A 15,499-nucleotide genomic window follows, 5' to 3' on the forward strand; every position below is an offset into this window, starting at 1 on the left:
AAAGGGACTGACTGTATGGCCCAGCAACACAAGGTAATGAGGTCTTGATGAGCTCAGTGTCACAAAATAAAGAAAAGTAGCAAGAGTAGCAAGTGAATGAGCACATCCATCATACATGTTTTCTTTCCCTAAAGCTAAGCACTGATTTTAGGGCAGGAAAAGGCCCATGGTTTTGATATACGGCTTGAAATACTGTTTCAAATAGCACATCACAATTGCCGTTTCAAAGGGAAAGTGGGTGCAGTCACCCCACCAACAGGAAGTAATTATTTCTACATTATTATTGGGAAAATGCTTATGTGGTAGGATTGTGTGGCCTCTCACAGATCTTAGAAAATTTGGTATGGCTATGATTAGCCAAAACACTGGGGTGTTACCAACCCCGTTTTACTCACAGATCTAAAACACAGCACCACACGCACTGCTATGAAGAAAGTTAACCCCATCCCAGCCACATCCAGTACAACAAAACACCCTGAATAAAACAGAAGTCTTTCTAGTAATTCGATGGGCAGTGAATCTGGGCTTGAAAGGGTTAACATCGGCATTATTTATTTATTTTTATTTTTTTTAATGCATCAGGATTGCTTTAGGCTTTGCCTTAAACTTTGACTGACATTTTGGCAGCCGCTTGCCACAAAATGACCTACAGGGATCAACAAAACAGTACGATAAACTTTTTCCACACTGAACATGAAACAAACTTGTGCCATTTATTCTGTTTCCAGAAATACTTTTTTAAAGCCTACTATGTCTCCACTGGGGAAAAAAAAAAAGATACAAAGAAAGAAAAAGCAAAAAATAAAAGAAACCTAATAGCCTACACTTTTTTTTTTTTTCCAAGATATCCAAGGTGTCTGTCAGTGAAGTAAAATAAACTATTTTTTCCCCAAATGAATGTTTGTTACTGGGGTTACATATAATCTAGATAGTGGATTTTACCAAAATCAGATCAAAGAAATAAAATAACAAATTGGAAAGATAGTATCAGTGGTCAAGTAAAGCTTTGCATTGCTCATTTCAATGAAACGAACTAAGGATGACGATGGGCAAAAAAAGAAAAGTTTGGTTTTGTCCTAAGATGAATGGCAGCAGCACTGTTCCCACTCTAGAAGACACCAGCTGCACAGCAATTCAGGGCTAAGGTCTTACCTGAGACATTTACAGCAAGAACACAGAAGCAGCACAGAGGAGTTTGGGCTGCTGAAAGCTCCCTGTACTATTAAAAAAAATTAGGCATAATAAAATAAAAAGTAGTAAGAGCTCATCTGGGTTCTAAATTATTTTATTATACCTAAACTAAACAATCATATTAGTCAGTAATCATCCAGCTACTTATTCTGCCCTCCCATCTTTTAAAGCTCTCAACCTGCTTAACGATCATCACAATAAAGTGCTTACAGATTTTTGTGTTTAAATAAATAATACAACAAGGACCCTTTGACTACCTGTTGTTTGTTATTGCCTCATTCCTATTCTTCAGAGGCTGCATGGCTGAAAGTAAACTGGAGGAAAAGGTAAGCTATACAGAAAAGCTCACATAAATAAATCAGACTGTCACAACCTCAAAATCTCCACTTCATAGAAGAAACTAACAAGAAAAAACATTTTCAGCTGCAAGAAGACTGGCAAAAAGAAGAAATCCATCATCTCTATCTTCCTTCAGCCTGCTCCTGCAGCTTTTATTTTAGAAACTCTCTATTAGCTTGTTGTAGGCACACTTCTTACAGTGAGAGGAAATCATCACACAGAAGGCACTGCATTGACAAAACGAAATTCCCACAAATAAGAGCTTATAAACTGCACTGTTCTTGATGCAAGCTTGAAGGAACTGAGGATTCCTCTCAAAGTCAGATCTGCTTGTTAGAGCCCAATTTCTTAAAGAAAGAACACAAGGCAAACAACAAAACACCTGCAAGCTGAAGCTTTTCCTTGGCCTTTGGAAGAGTTTTTTTCCCAGTGTGGGTGATTCATTAGAAGATGGATTTCAGAAATTTAGTCCGTGCCTTTCTAAAAGCAGTGTATCTTTCACAACCACAGAAAGGTAATGGAAGGAAAGATTTGTAATTTTTGTTACGCCTCTAATAATAACAGCAAGATAAATTTAATCTGTTAATTCGCTGTGCTAGTAGAAAGCTCATATGCAGGGTGTCTCTCCAAACCTAATCAGACTTAAAACACTTCAGAATAGAGTATTGAAAAGCTTTTACAGATTTTATTTTTCAGGGAAAATACCAAGTATTCAAATAATCGACCTTGTTAGCTGCAATCCGCAGCAGGGTCATGCAGCAGTATGATAGGACCTGGCCCTGTCCATTACCAGCGCAGGCACCAGGGGCCACAGGCACCAGAGCTGGGCGAGGACAAAGCCACCTCCAGCAGCACAGGCACCACCTGCTGGGACCCCCACCAGACCTGAAAGTGGCTTCCATGGTCTGAGGACCCTAAGTAAGTGACTAGATCTCCTCCAGCATCAGGGAAAACGACCTAAACCGGGGCCAGCTCACTTCTTGTGGCTTTTTCTACTCGCTTGACCTGCCCTTTATTGACCAGGCTTTTTCTTTCACTGTTTGCTTTGCTACAGTCAGACGACTCATGTATTTTTCAAATCATGAACAGAGCTTTAATGGAATAAGAGCATTTATCCCTGAGATTTAAAATATTCAGCAATGAAAGTGAATGAGAATGTCATTTGTGCATTAATATCTGATGAATGGGAATATTTTTAACTTGTTCTTTTGATCTCATAGCTACATCTTGAGTAGCCAGTAGTCTGTAAATGGAGAGTAGTTTTGGAAAACTGCACTTCACAACTACAAACTTCCTGGAGAGCACATAAAACAGACTGATGAACAGCATAACTCAAGGTGAAGAAAAGCAATTTTTTAAAATTGTAAACTGAAGTGATTACTGTTCACATTGTATAAAGCCACTTTTTACAGAAAGGACTTATAAAAGATGGAACCTAAGTGCTAGAATTGTAGCATGCAGAAAAATTGACAAAAATGTATTTATGCACATTACAGGTTTATTCCTGAAGGGGATCACTGTTGGAAAGTTTATTGTAAAAGTTTCTAAGAGAAAACTGAAATTAACGGAAGACCACTTGGTACACAGGAGAGAGTGTGTTTCACACCCGAGGGCATCATAGAAAGCTGACAGATACAGCACTTGTTGAAAATGTGGGAGGCAAATCACAGAAAACAGAGATGAAAATTGGCAATGAGTCTGAGGAGTTCAAGCTCAGCTTGGAGGGAAGAGATCAAAAAGAAAAGGTTTGGAGTTCAAGATTAACTCGCCTGAAATATATGGAAAGACAGACAGACACGTTTTCTCTATTTTACTTCTGGTATACACAACAAGAGCAAGATGAGCAGGGAAAAAGGCAGAAGAAGAAAGTCACAATAGCTGAGTGTCCAAAAAAGCTTGTGAAACCATTTACAACTGCTTCTGAGCCCTCCCACTAAGCAGAGAGCAAGCACTTGCTATAGCACTACATTCCTAATTGTCATTATCCTTACTAAGGATTTGGCTATTTTGAGTTATCTAGTACGAATGATGAAAAACATATTCCTCCTAAATGCTTTTGCATAGGCTTTCCCTTACATATATATTACCAGAGATGTAAATACAATTACCATCAAAAGGGATAAGCCATGTATATATGAAAACAAAAGATATATAACATCTTGACATACGTTGCTCTCATTCTCTTATAACAGTGAACATTAGTAGTGTTTTTCCACATTGTTTTTTTGTCCCAATATAGAATAGACATAAGTGTGTGTCGTGTCACATTGACAGGTTAGCAGAATTGAGAAATCTTGGAAAGATACCGTGATCTTTGTTGATAGTATTTATTCAGAAGAACTTTAAAGTTATAGCAACCTAAACTTCAAACAATTTCCACCACAAAAAGCTGCATGTGATTACTGGTTACCGTGCTCTTTGCTTCAGATTTGCATTCACGACCACAAAGCAGAGTTAGAACTCAATATAAACACCACCATTCCCTATCTTTGTCAAAAAAGTCATACTGAGATATTAATTTACTATATTCATAAGACCATACTATCAAGTCAGTTAAGGTACCACCATGGTTATATCTAGTCTTGGGAAACCTGAGGCTCTAAATAATATAAGCGAGGAATTCTTCTTTTATACCTGGAGTCTAAATAAAGATACTAGGAAGATCAACAGACTGAGGGAAAATTTGTATTAGAGGAGACCTATAATTTCTTCAGGTAAAAAAAAACAAAAAACAAGAGAAGAAGAAGAAGAATGAGGAGAAGAAGGAGGAGAAGAAGAAGGAGAAGGAGGAGGAAGAGGAGGAGGAGGAGAAGGAGGAGGAGAGCATTGGAGCTCTTTGGAAACAAGCTTATCTTTGTAGCGGCAATACTGTTACTTTTTATCTGATAATATTCAATGATTCTTACATACAACATGTGGCAGCTCTACCGAACAACCTAAATCATAAGAATTTTTGTTGTATTTCCTATGTCTTTTTCACTTTTGAAAATACTGCAACAGTACTTCTCTGTTATCCTTAGTTTTGAATTACACTGGCCCATTTTGTTTCAGCTAAGTGGAGATGTAGTGACTTGCTCTGACCTTAAGAAGAAAGATTCAGTCAGGCCTTTAGTGAGGGGATCCAGTTATCTGTCTCTTTAGTGGGGTACAGGAGGTTGCTGCTTCCATTTGTTTCCCCTTTCATTTAGATCCTGTGAAAGCAGCTGGCATTTATTGCTCCCATCCTGAAATTACTTTTGCTGGTGTGCAATGAATATCCTTATAAAAACTCAATGCCAAAATGCTGCAGACTCAACAATTAACCAAGTATAGCACAGCAAATAAGCATCTGGTTCTCTTCTAACATGTATTGGAGTTTAAGTATCCCAGGGATCAAGACACTGAAAAGCAAATGATGGAGGAGGCTTCAGGTGAGACCACAGCACATAAACAAGGGTCCCCCTTTTACGGTTAAAGACTAAACTATGCAAATGGTGGTACGTCATGCACTCGTGTCCTGTTATTCTAACACAACTCCTACACATTGCTGAAAGAGGACAGTGACTGGAAAGACAGCATGGGATCTCGCACATCAAATAAACAGGATGTGATTTTTTTTTTTTAATTAACATTTGTTGAAAAAAAATAGCCAGAGACAGAAAATGTTGATTGTCTTACTCTGCATTTTCTAAAGGACTTCCATTTTGTTTTTAAAAATAGTATCAGCACACATCTGTGGAAAAAGATAGGGCTGTCTACTATCTACCAGTTTCCATATCAAAACAAGTAAAATAAACCCCTTTTGCTCTAAAGGTTTAGAGCACTGTTTGTGTCGCAGCACCATGAGAGTCATTACTTTACCTTCATTAAAAATGAGATAAGCACATCATCTTAATGTGATGACTTTTTCAATTTTTTTCAGTTAGCAGGGACTGTGGTCAAATTGGAATAAGCGAGTGTGAAAGGGAATAATTTACTTTAACTTGGTATTTGTGAAAACACAGGTGGAGGAAGGAAGGGTCATTGCCACTGTGGGTGGAAGTTACATACAGCTTCATGCTTGCTGTTCCGTTTCAAATACTGGAGAGCTGCTATTTCCACCAAAGCACACAGGGCTCCAAGCCAACAACTGGTAGGAAAAAGCAACACGGTGGTAAAGCAAGGCCACTGGCTGTGCGACAGGGGAATGTACTTTCACGAATGGAAGAGTCTGCTATGCCCTAAATTGTACCTTACAGTCGGATGGTCATCCCTGTGAACTAAAATGTAATTGAAACTGCTATTTGTATCTTCAATGTTTATTAGTTTTAGTTTTTCATCAATGTTTTTATTTTTGACAAAGGAGAGGGAAGACATTATGATTAAAGTCCAGCAAAATCCTAGTTTGTATTGTTTCATGGCTTCTAGGGAAACCTCAGTTCTGCTTGCATTCCCTGAAACACCTGTTCTGGACACATAAGCAATGGAGTAGTTAAGAAAAAAAAGAAAAAGACAAAGTAAAACACATAGCAACGTTTCCTTATTGACGCAGAAAATCTTCATCAAGAAATATTTTAGCAATCTGAACTGCAAAGAGCAACAAACCTCTGGAAGCTTCTGGCCCTTTCAGATCAAGCTGCATTGGGAACCCTTAGCAGGCAATAGCTTAAGAACTGCTATACACAGGAAGGCTTTGGGGTAAAGATGGTAGGTCTAATGATGAGACTTGATCTTCAAGCTAAGCAATTTGGCAGGAATGGCTGACATGTTCCTAAGTAATTGATAACTGTGTAGGTTATTCCAGGCGGACAAAATTACTGACTTCATCTAATATTTCTTGCTTAATGAATGGCCAAGATTTAAGTGACTGACAGCTTAACATCTCTCTCACTTCCTTTAGAGACTCTGAAGGAAAAGAAATAATGTTTCATTTTGTAATGTGGAAAGCTGACACAGAGCTGTCAGACATTTCATTTCAGCTAATCTTCCCTAGGAAGTGCAACGTTGTGTGAGCTCTGAGTTCCCCGGGAGTTTATCGATCTTGTGTTTGCCAGATAAACAAGTGACATCAGCACTGCAGACTTACTGCTGGAAAGTAAAATGGCAGTTTTAGTATCCGGATGCAGGTTGGTTGGTCGGTTGAAATCAGATGAACACAAGATGCTGAAGGTGCCCCAGCAGATCTAGCATACAACATGTGCTGGGATGTAACCCTGAAGACATTCTCACTGAAGAGCTGTTTATAAATACCATTTTCTTGTATACTGAAGGTCACTCAGTGATGAAGTAGCCCCATGCCATTTGCTTTAACTGTAGTTGACAACGCATTGCTTAATTGACTAGTGCTAGCTAACCAAGCATGATGTACTTGCACGTGAATATGTGCAAGAAGCAGCTTCCTGAATATTTAAATGGGCAGTGTCAAGGCAGTCACAAATACTGTATTACATTAGCATGACTAATACGGCTTGCTATCTGGAATGACAGAAAAAAATCTCATTGCTGAGCACAATGCTCTTTGTAGCCTATTAGTACTTAGCATCTCCTGTCTGCCCTCGTTCCTGGAAATGCTGCTCGTTTATCAACAAAAGGTTCGCAAAGCCTAGACACTCCATAAGCCAGACCAGCACAGAGCCGATTTCATACATCAAGGAACTTATTAGCCATGGGTATTTCAGTCCCTGGTTTTAAAATCAGCTGCAGCTATTTGTTATACAACTCACAGGTGGGAGCAAAGTTATACAGAACACTGTATTGCCAAATATATCTAGTTCAACTATAACGAGCAGGGCAGCGCAATTATCAAAATATGGCTGGTAACTAATTGCTTTGAGAATGAGGCTTCAGACACTATCTGTTCTCCCACTGCAAGAGTGAAGCATAAGCAGATGGACCATAAAACACACACATAGCATCTCAGGTGTAACTCTACACTTCCGTTTAGCATGGCATGTATTACTTTGGAGGAAACAGCCTAAACCCCTTAGATTCTACTTCAACCTGAACAGAGAACAAAAAAATAACAAACCCTTTTCATCATTCTCTTGCTAATTTATAGTTACTTTCAAGAGCAGTCCATGGCATAAGTGTTGAAAGACTTCCCTCTCTGCAGACACAGCTGCACAACAGAGCTGGAGGTTGTTGCTTCTATAATTTCCTTGATTCTAAAGCCTGCTGCGGGAACGTTTTAATAGGAATCAAGAAAATGGCTTTTTTGACACTATTTTATCTACAGCATTACATCACTAAAAGGAGAAGGAGGATTGTTGTCTCTCCAATCATCTTTTTGAAATACATTCTGCGTGATTTTTATTTGAGAGAATTACATTTTATCACTTTTCTTAGGGAAAAGGTTTACCCTTCTTCTTCCTGAACTTTTTCTGATTGTTTGGTTTCATCACATTGCATTTTTTGTTTGCAAAATTTGTTTCAAGCCAATTCCTTAAGTGGCAATGGTGTAGTTCTATACGAGGAGCATACTGTGCTCACAGGGGTGAAATTACCTTGATTGCTTCATATCCAGCTACTATTGTTTTCTGCAAATGCTTTTTGACTTGTACTGCTTCCTGTTTCCATCTCCATTAGATTTCTGTTGATGTGTTCAAATATGTTGTTTCATTATGCTGGAGAATTTGGTATGAGCCACATTGTTGCACTCTTGCTGTTAGTGAGCAACATCTACTTTTCCAACTGGTTCCCTGCTGTCTCTGGGGCTGTCCATACTGTCCTGTACTAATGCCCACATCACCCACTGCATGGACGTGGCAGATGCTCATAATTCTCACCCCTGAGGACACTTCTGGAACAGACAACACACCATTTAGCACTTCTTTACATCTTACCTCATTCACACCAACAGGTTGGCTGGAACTTTCCCTGTCAGGGCTGTACTCAGGGAGCATCCCGTGAGATAGGACTGAGCTGCCTTCCTCAGAGAAGACCATTATGGTAATAGTCCCCATGTAGCACATCACAAGCTCCTCTCCCAGATCATCTGGCTGCCAGACCTCCTGCCTCTGGCTTTGGGCTGCCAAGACACGATAGCTATGAACGCAGCCACAGTCCCACAATGACCAGCTAAGCTGCTACAAGATGGTAACCCTCTCCTTCAGCACAGCATTGAGCTGGGTTTCTGCACGCTTTTGTGGATCCTGCTGGAACAGGCTTCACCACAGAAGAGAAACTCCTCATTTCTGACTCATGCTAGACAAACAAATGCATATTTGGGGTGACTGAGTAACAAAGCTTCATCAAGCAATGCTCTGCAAGCAAGTACTATGCACACTAATTCCCAAAATATTCCTATAGAGACCAACTCCTTTGGAGGCTCCCTTGTTCGTATCTGTACAAAATGCAAGGGTCTTTCTTCTGATTGCTGCTTGGTAATCTCCACACTGCTTTTGCAAAGTCATTTTGATTTATGTTCCCAGTATCAAAGTCTCCATACCTTGAGAAGTAATAATTAAGTAACCAACTTCTACAGATAATTTTACTAACTCATTGCGAGTGGAAGGTTTGGGTGGGGTATTCCAAAGAACTAATATGAAATTAAATTCTAGTGAAACTCAGCTGGAACTGATTGGAACTACCTAGAAAAGGGTCAAATCTGAAAGGTACATCTGAAAGACAGTGAATTCCTTAAGGAAACTAAATCAGAGCATTATCAACTCTTGTAGATCCTCATTTAGCATTCATATTTTGTACTGGGAGAACATAAGATAAAACTTGTGAAAGGGTTGAATAACAATTGGTCCCTAATGAAGCTCAAGCCAATGCAACTACCAAAGATTTCTTTCCAGATATTGTGCTGTACTCTCCTGTCTCAATCTGACATCCTTAATAAATAAATAACTTACTAAACATACTTAATAAATAAATAACATACTAAACTGGAATTAAAATTATTTTTCCCTGTTACTGGCTACATCTTATCAGATGCATTAAGAAGCACAAACACCAGAAATGGTTCTATTTCTAATCCCAACTACTAAGAAGAGACACGTCGTGTATTCTGTACAAAGAAGGAAAGGATGGAATTATGGTGCTTCATAAACGATACCCACACTTTCATAAGGCTGAACCCAAACAAACAAACAAAAAAAGTGGTACGCTGTAATGAACTACTTGCATGCCCTGTCATACATGAGAAGTGCTGGGCTGTTTTTCCACTTGCTGAGCATTCAGAGGAGGGCTCAACATCCCTAGCATGGTTGGAGTCTTAGTACTTCACCTGTCCTGCAGAAAGGTAAACTTTTACAAGAAATAGTTATTATCGAATGAAAATTATTCTCTAGAGCCCAAATTTCTCCACTAGATAGACAGATAACAGGACAGGGTGGCTTAACCAAAGAATGGAGTTCTGAGTTCCATCTGATTAAAAATGAAAGTCAAGTATTTTCTTTTGGTAGAAAAAAAATAAAAGCAAACATATTTTACTATCCTATGCTCAATGTTGTACTTGTAACATTTTTATTCTCGGCATCAGTGAAGGCGAAGGTGAGGGGGTCTGAATGTTACCAATGCTTGCATGAAGCTGGCCAGAAGGGCTATCGAGATTACTTAATGATGTGTGCTTTGCAGTTAATGAACCATTCCTCAATTTTGTCTATTTAATAGAGAAAAAATAAGTTACTCTGAGGAGTGCATTTGTCATGAGGGGATGAGTGGTTTTGATGCTTACCATTATAAAAACACAGTATTGGCTGTAAATACAGCCAATATATATACAGTCTAAAACATTTTTTCCTTTTTTTCCTGAGCATAGTGTTAATAAGAGATGGACCACTATATTGAATGTTCATACATTAAACATTTTTTGATAACATATGCTGTCTTTGAAGTTACACACAGGTAATTTTGTGACATAATTAATAAACCTTGCCTTAGGTATGCTAAAAAATTTAGAAGTAGTGTAAGGTACTACTGATTTCTTCATTACAGTCGAGAAATTGCATTTACTGTGAAGAAAAACAGAATATCCTTGTAATATGGAATTACAGTTCTCAGGTGACTGACTCAATGAAATATTCGAGAATTTGCTTTACCTGACTTATTATTTCACGAACATCTATTACTACTTAGTCCACAAGCACAGATTAAACATACTGCAAGCAAAATTATATATATATACACACACACACCACAGTATATTATATACCGATATATAAGTATCATATATATATATATATATATACTGATATATTTTTCCCTAGAAGTTAATTTCCAACTATTTTTTTTCTCTGTTTATTTTTTTTTCCTCCAGGAGGTTGCAATTTCTTTTCACTATGAAAAAGAAGACATTGAAAAAATCCCACAAAAAAAACATAGTACTGAACCTCATGGCAGAAGACATAACAATTTTCCAAAAGCAAGGGTTTTAAAGACCAACAAAAACATTGACGTTCTTGTCATAAGGCCTCTTCTTTATTCCTACAAACATAATGTTATGAAACTGCTTTCACCTTAGCATGAAAAGATCAGAATTGCTGTCTTGATAATGTTTGTTGGCCTTCACCAGCGAATGCAAAGTAATGTCCCTAAAGGCAAGAAATCAACAAGGCTCAAACACACAGGAGCTCAGCCTGCCACTCCCTAGGCCAGCCAAAGGCTCAGCTCATTACAGCCAACGTCCATGTACATGCACACATGCGTGCTCTGAAGTTCTGCTTGTTTCATGTTTTATTATTGAAAAGTGATACAGTTTCTCACACTTTCAAGATACTAAATATGACATGCATATGGCACTAAGCATCCTAAAGACACAGAGATTTGTCCTCAGTATGACGTATCATTTATAGATACCCTTGAGTGTGGTTAGATCGCTGTGTAAGTTTTTATGCAGTGTTCAATACAACATAACCTTTGCATTTTATGAGTAAAGCAGAAACTGAAAAATCTAGATAGTGTAGCAAGATATTGCTAACAGGTGTTAGCTGAAACATACTTTACTATTAATTGTTCTGATCACTGTCTCAAGACATTTTTCTTATTTTGGAATAGCTACACCTTAACACAACAGAAAACAGAGTATTAACATGACTGTTGCCAGGGTAAGCAACAAGAAAGGGATATAAGAAGAAGCTGAGATTCCAAACAGACATTTATTTCTTTCTCCTACAAAACTACATTTATTTTTTCTCCTACAAAACTACAGCAAGATGCAAAGAGCAAAGAGCAATACTTCCAAGTATCACCTCCAATTATTTTGTTGTTTGTATTTCAAACTAAACTTAAAGCTTGCTATTGAAACCAATGTTCTTTAAAATTTTAGGTGTTGACACTGAATGGGCAAACCTGAAGGAAGAATATAAGCCCCAATTTCATGCTACAATTTCATTTTCAAATTAGGGCACTGTGAAGTTTTGTCTCAACTCAGTGACCAAAAGCAGATAGGAGCCCATCCTGGATCGCAGATTCCATCTATTACCTCTATTACCGGAATTTTCTGTTTCATTAGGACATCAGAGCACCCCACCTAACTGAATAGAGGATTTCTGGGAAGATTTTCACTTACAGCAGAAGAAACTAGGGGCACTCAAAACCGCTTTCTATGCCTTTACTGTACAATTTCAATGATTTTCTGCCAATTACAATCCTCAGAAATGCTTGAGAAAAGCATCGTTTATTGTGATATACTTTGCAAATAATGCAATATATAAAAATACATATTTGTATGTTACTTGCTTATATATTTTATTATGATAACATATATATTTTTTTTTAAATAGGGAGAAGTGAGGACTTGTTCTCAGCTTTTCTCTATACCTATTTATTTAAGCAGGAGATTAGCAAAATTCATTCAAATGCCAATTAGCATATATTTAGCTGAAGCAATTTCACATAGCTCACAGCGTCTGTCCAAAGATCAATCTTCACTTATTTTGGAAAGAATGCCAACAATCCTTTGTAATTGAAGTTGTCCTATTACTACGCTGCTTTTTTTTGTTTGTTTTTTTCTTTTCGCATTTTATTGGGCTCATACAGCATTGGCAATGATCTTTACTACTACAATTATCTCGCAGAAGAAAACATTTTTCTCCAGACTCTGCAGCAGTACTTTCAGATAGCATTTGTTATCATTTCAAAATTTTCATGTTTTAGGAGAATCACTGCCTCCTATAGGATCTCTTATATGTGGAATTCAGTGACAAAAACAAACAAACAAACAAAAAACAAAATAAAGAAACAAATTTCTTGCCCCAGGTTATACATTTTACTTCATCGAGACTCAAAATCCAGCAAAATACAGCTACACTCCCTCATGATACATTAGTATTTGCATTACTGATCATGCAAAGAAATAAAAGCAAGCTGGTGTCTCAGCCTTATCTAACATAAAGTGCTAAACAGCACAACCATGTTTTCTTCCACTTACACGCATTAAAGCCTTAGATCTATTCCTATTTCCCAGTCTGCCTTACTCCATCAGAAAGCAGTACATTTCCCAGAAACCTTGTTCTTCCAATAAACTCTCTGAAGCGCCTATTATCCTAGTAGGATTCCACCTTGTGAGGATGTACACATGAGTTTTTTGTTTACCAAGTTCAGGGTAGAGGGCAGGTGTAAGGGAGTCAGTAGAATTGGCTCTGTACTCAACTCCGTAATGACAATCAATTTTTGAGACTGTTTCCCGTGACAGGCAGGCAATAACTTCAGTGTGGAATTTTTGAAAGAAGTGATAGCCTCTGCAACTATACCATAATATGTGTGGATGTGTGCATAAATGAATTCAAAATTTCACTTACATAGCAATCATACTTTGCATTATTGGCTTCTCCTCCCTTGTGAAGCTGTTCCTGCAAGGCTCTCGATGCCTTCTCTCACTTGGCATGCTGGTAATACTCCTTTAAAAGATGGATACTGCTATAAAGGAAAATGAAAAGCAGTGTTATATTATTATTTCTTTGTCTTTGCACAACTCTTTAGATAAATCAAATGTCAAACTTTTTATTTTTTTTTTTATTTTTTTTAATAAAGCCTATAATCTCAAAGCTTCAGGTCCATAGCGGAGATCAAGTTCTGCTACTGCCTGTCGACATCCTTTGCCTAATAAGGCATCTCAGTCCAGCTCAAGCTTCATTTCAACTGTTTTTATTACTCCCTAAATATAGTTTTACTAACTTGCTTTATAAATTACAGTTGCCCACTGGCCTGCCTGCTGGTGGTGAAAATTGTTAATCCATTATTCAGAACAGAATCATGCAAACATTATTATTAACAAGGGAGAAGACACTGTTTCAGCAGTGCCATTTAACCTCCCCCTCCATAATGGAAGGTTAGGTAATGACTGACAGCATAAAGAATAATGGAACCGTTAATATATGAGGCCATCCTCTCTGCTTCTGTCTATCACAAGTATTAGAATCGTTTAAATGAAATACTTTATGTGACTAAAACACATTTCAGATGATATAATGAGTTACAGCTTTTGCTGGTTGAATGCATATATTATTCCTCAAGTTAGACTCAAGTCTGAAGGCTCAGTTTTGCCCTAAATTACACCTGTGTAATTCCACCACTCTGAATCATATGATAGGAGGTATATTAGTGAAATATTACATCCTTGAAAAGTCTTTTTGCTACACTTTTTGAAAAAAAAATAATTTTGTAAACTTTTAAAATCAAGTCAGTCTGTAGAAAAGCTGTTGTAGAAAGAAGTACTGCTGATTTAGTAAGACAATTACACAACGTAATGTGAAATGGATTCTAGTAAAGGATTTTTCTCAAATGCAAGAAATTCAGATCATGGGACAGAAAATCAAAGTGCATCTACAATGAACAAAGAATTAAAACGATTAATTAATTTAGTTATGAAGTATTGCAGTTTTGCACTCTGAAGGGTATGCGTTATGTGGATTCAATGTTCAATAGATATTTCTGGGTTGACCCTACTACATGATTACTCCAGGGTTTCAAGTCACGAGATCCTACACCACTTTATTCTTGCCAGCACTGTCTTTCTGTCTTTCCAGTTCAGGCTTAGAAACATAAAAATGCTTTTTTTTTTATTTATTTTTTTTTCCCCTCACCCCCAGCCCTGCCTACTCCATGCCCCCTCCCCTCTGCTATGAAAAGCCGATCAGGACACCAATACAGAAAACATGTCTCAAATTAAACAATATTGTTAGCTATTCACAAGACTTCCAATTTCCACTGAGCCCAAGTGTGCTTGCTGTCAATTTATAGTACCTAGAAAAACAACAGAAGGCTAACTTGGATTTTAGAGTTGACTCAGCTATTGTTTGTCAGAAATTGCAATCTTTGTCACCTCAGCTGAATGACAGGCTGAATCATGTAAATAACTGCACCTTCCACCACTAAAAGAAAGATCATTTCAGATCAGTTGAAAAAAAGCTTTTTCATTTTCTCATGGGAAACAAAACAAAATGAAAAACAAAGAAGTTTCCTCTTGTCAGCCAAACCTTTGCTTATTTTTTTCCTCAAGTTATAAAAGTGAAACATTTTTAACATTTTTAAAACAATTTTTGAACATTATTTTCAGCTTTCTTTCAAACATTTACTAACCTTATTCAAATTCATATGTTTGCTTTCTTTTTAACATCATTAAATACATTTAAACAACCAAAAAAAAAACCACAACCACAACATACAAAAGAAACATTGCCTGGCTTTTCCTTCTAGTTGTCCTCTTGAAGAATATTCTCTTTGGAATTACTCTGAATTTACAGCACAGAATGACATACACAATACAAGCAGCAGTCTTAAAAAACATGAACTCAGAAATCAGTCAACGACTAAGCAGTTGAAAATAAGCCTTGAAAAAAAAAAAAGTCTAAAATAGCCATGGTCCTTAACTGACTTGCAGAGGTTGTCAAAATGAATATTTATGATTTATTAACGAAATCATCATCGCTTCCATTAAACTGCTAAACTTGCTGCTATGTATAGAGAGTATCTAAAGCAGACAATATTCCGTTTGTAAGTCTTGTAATAGAAACGCTGTTTTTAAATAGGTCTGCTTGCCTTTTAAACATGCCAGAGCCACCAAAAG

At 37.4% G+C, this 15,499-nt stretch overlaps 1 protein-coding gene across 15 annotated transcripts in view; it reads right to left on the reverse strand.

Annotated features, from left to right (window-relative positions):
• LOC310898756 (bifunctional heparan sulfate N-deacetylase/N-sulfotransferase 3) overlaps positions 1-15,499 on the reverse strand; it is a 382,477-nt gene that overhangs the window by 179,306 nt on the left and 187,672 nt on the right. For 14 of the 15 annotated variants that reach the window (XR_014583603.1, XR_014583604.1, XR_014583605.1 and 11 more), the window contains one exon: positions 13,233-13,350. The gene's annotated coding sequence lies outside the window, so the exon portion shown is untranslated. The remainder of the gene's footprint in view (positions 1-13,232; positions 13,351-15,499) is intronic. The other variant, XR_014583607.1, reaches the window with a different exon arrangement.

Source organism: Anser anser (genome assembly GCF_964211835.1).
Source record: "Anser anser genome assembly, chromosome: 4".
In the NCBI taxonomy this organism is placed as follows: domain Eukaryota; kingdom Metazoa; phylum Chordata; class Aves; order Anseriformes; family Anatidae; genus Anser; species Anser anser.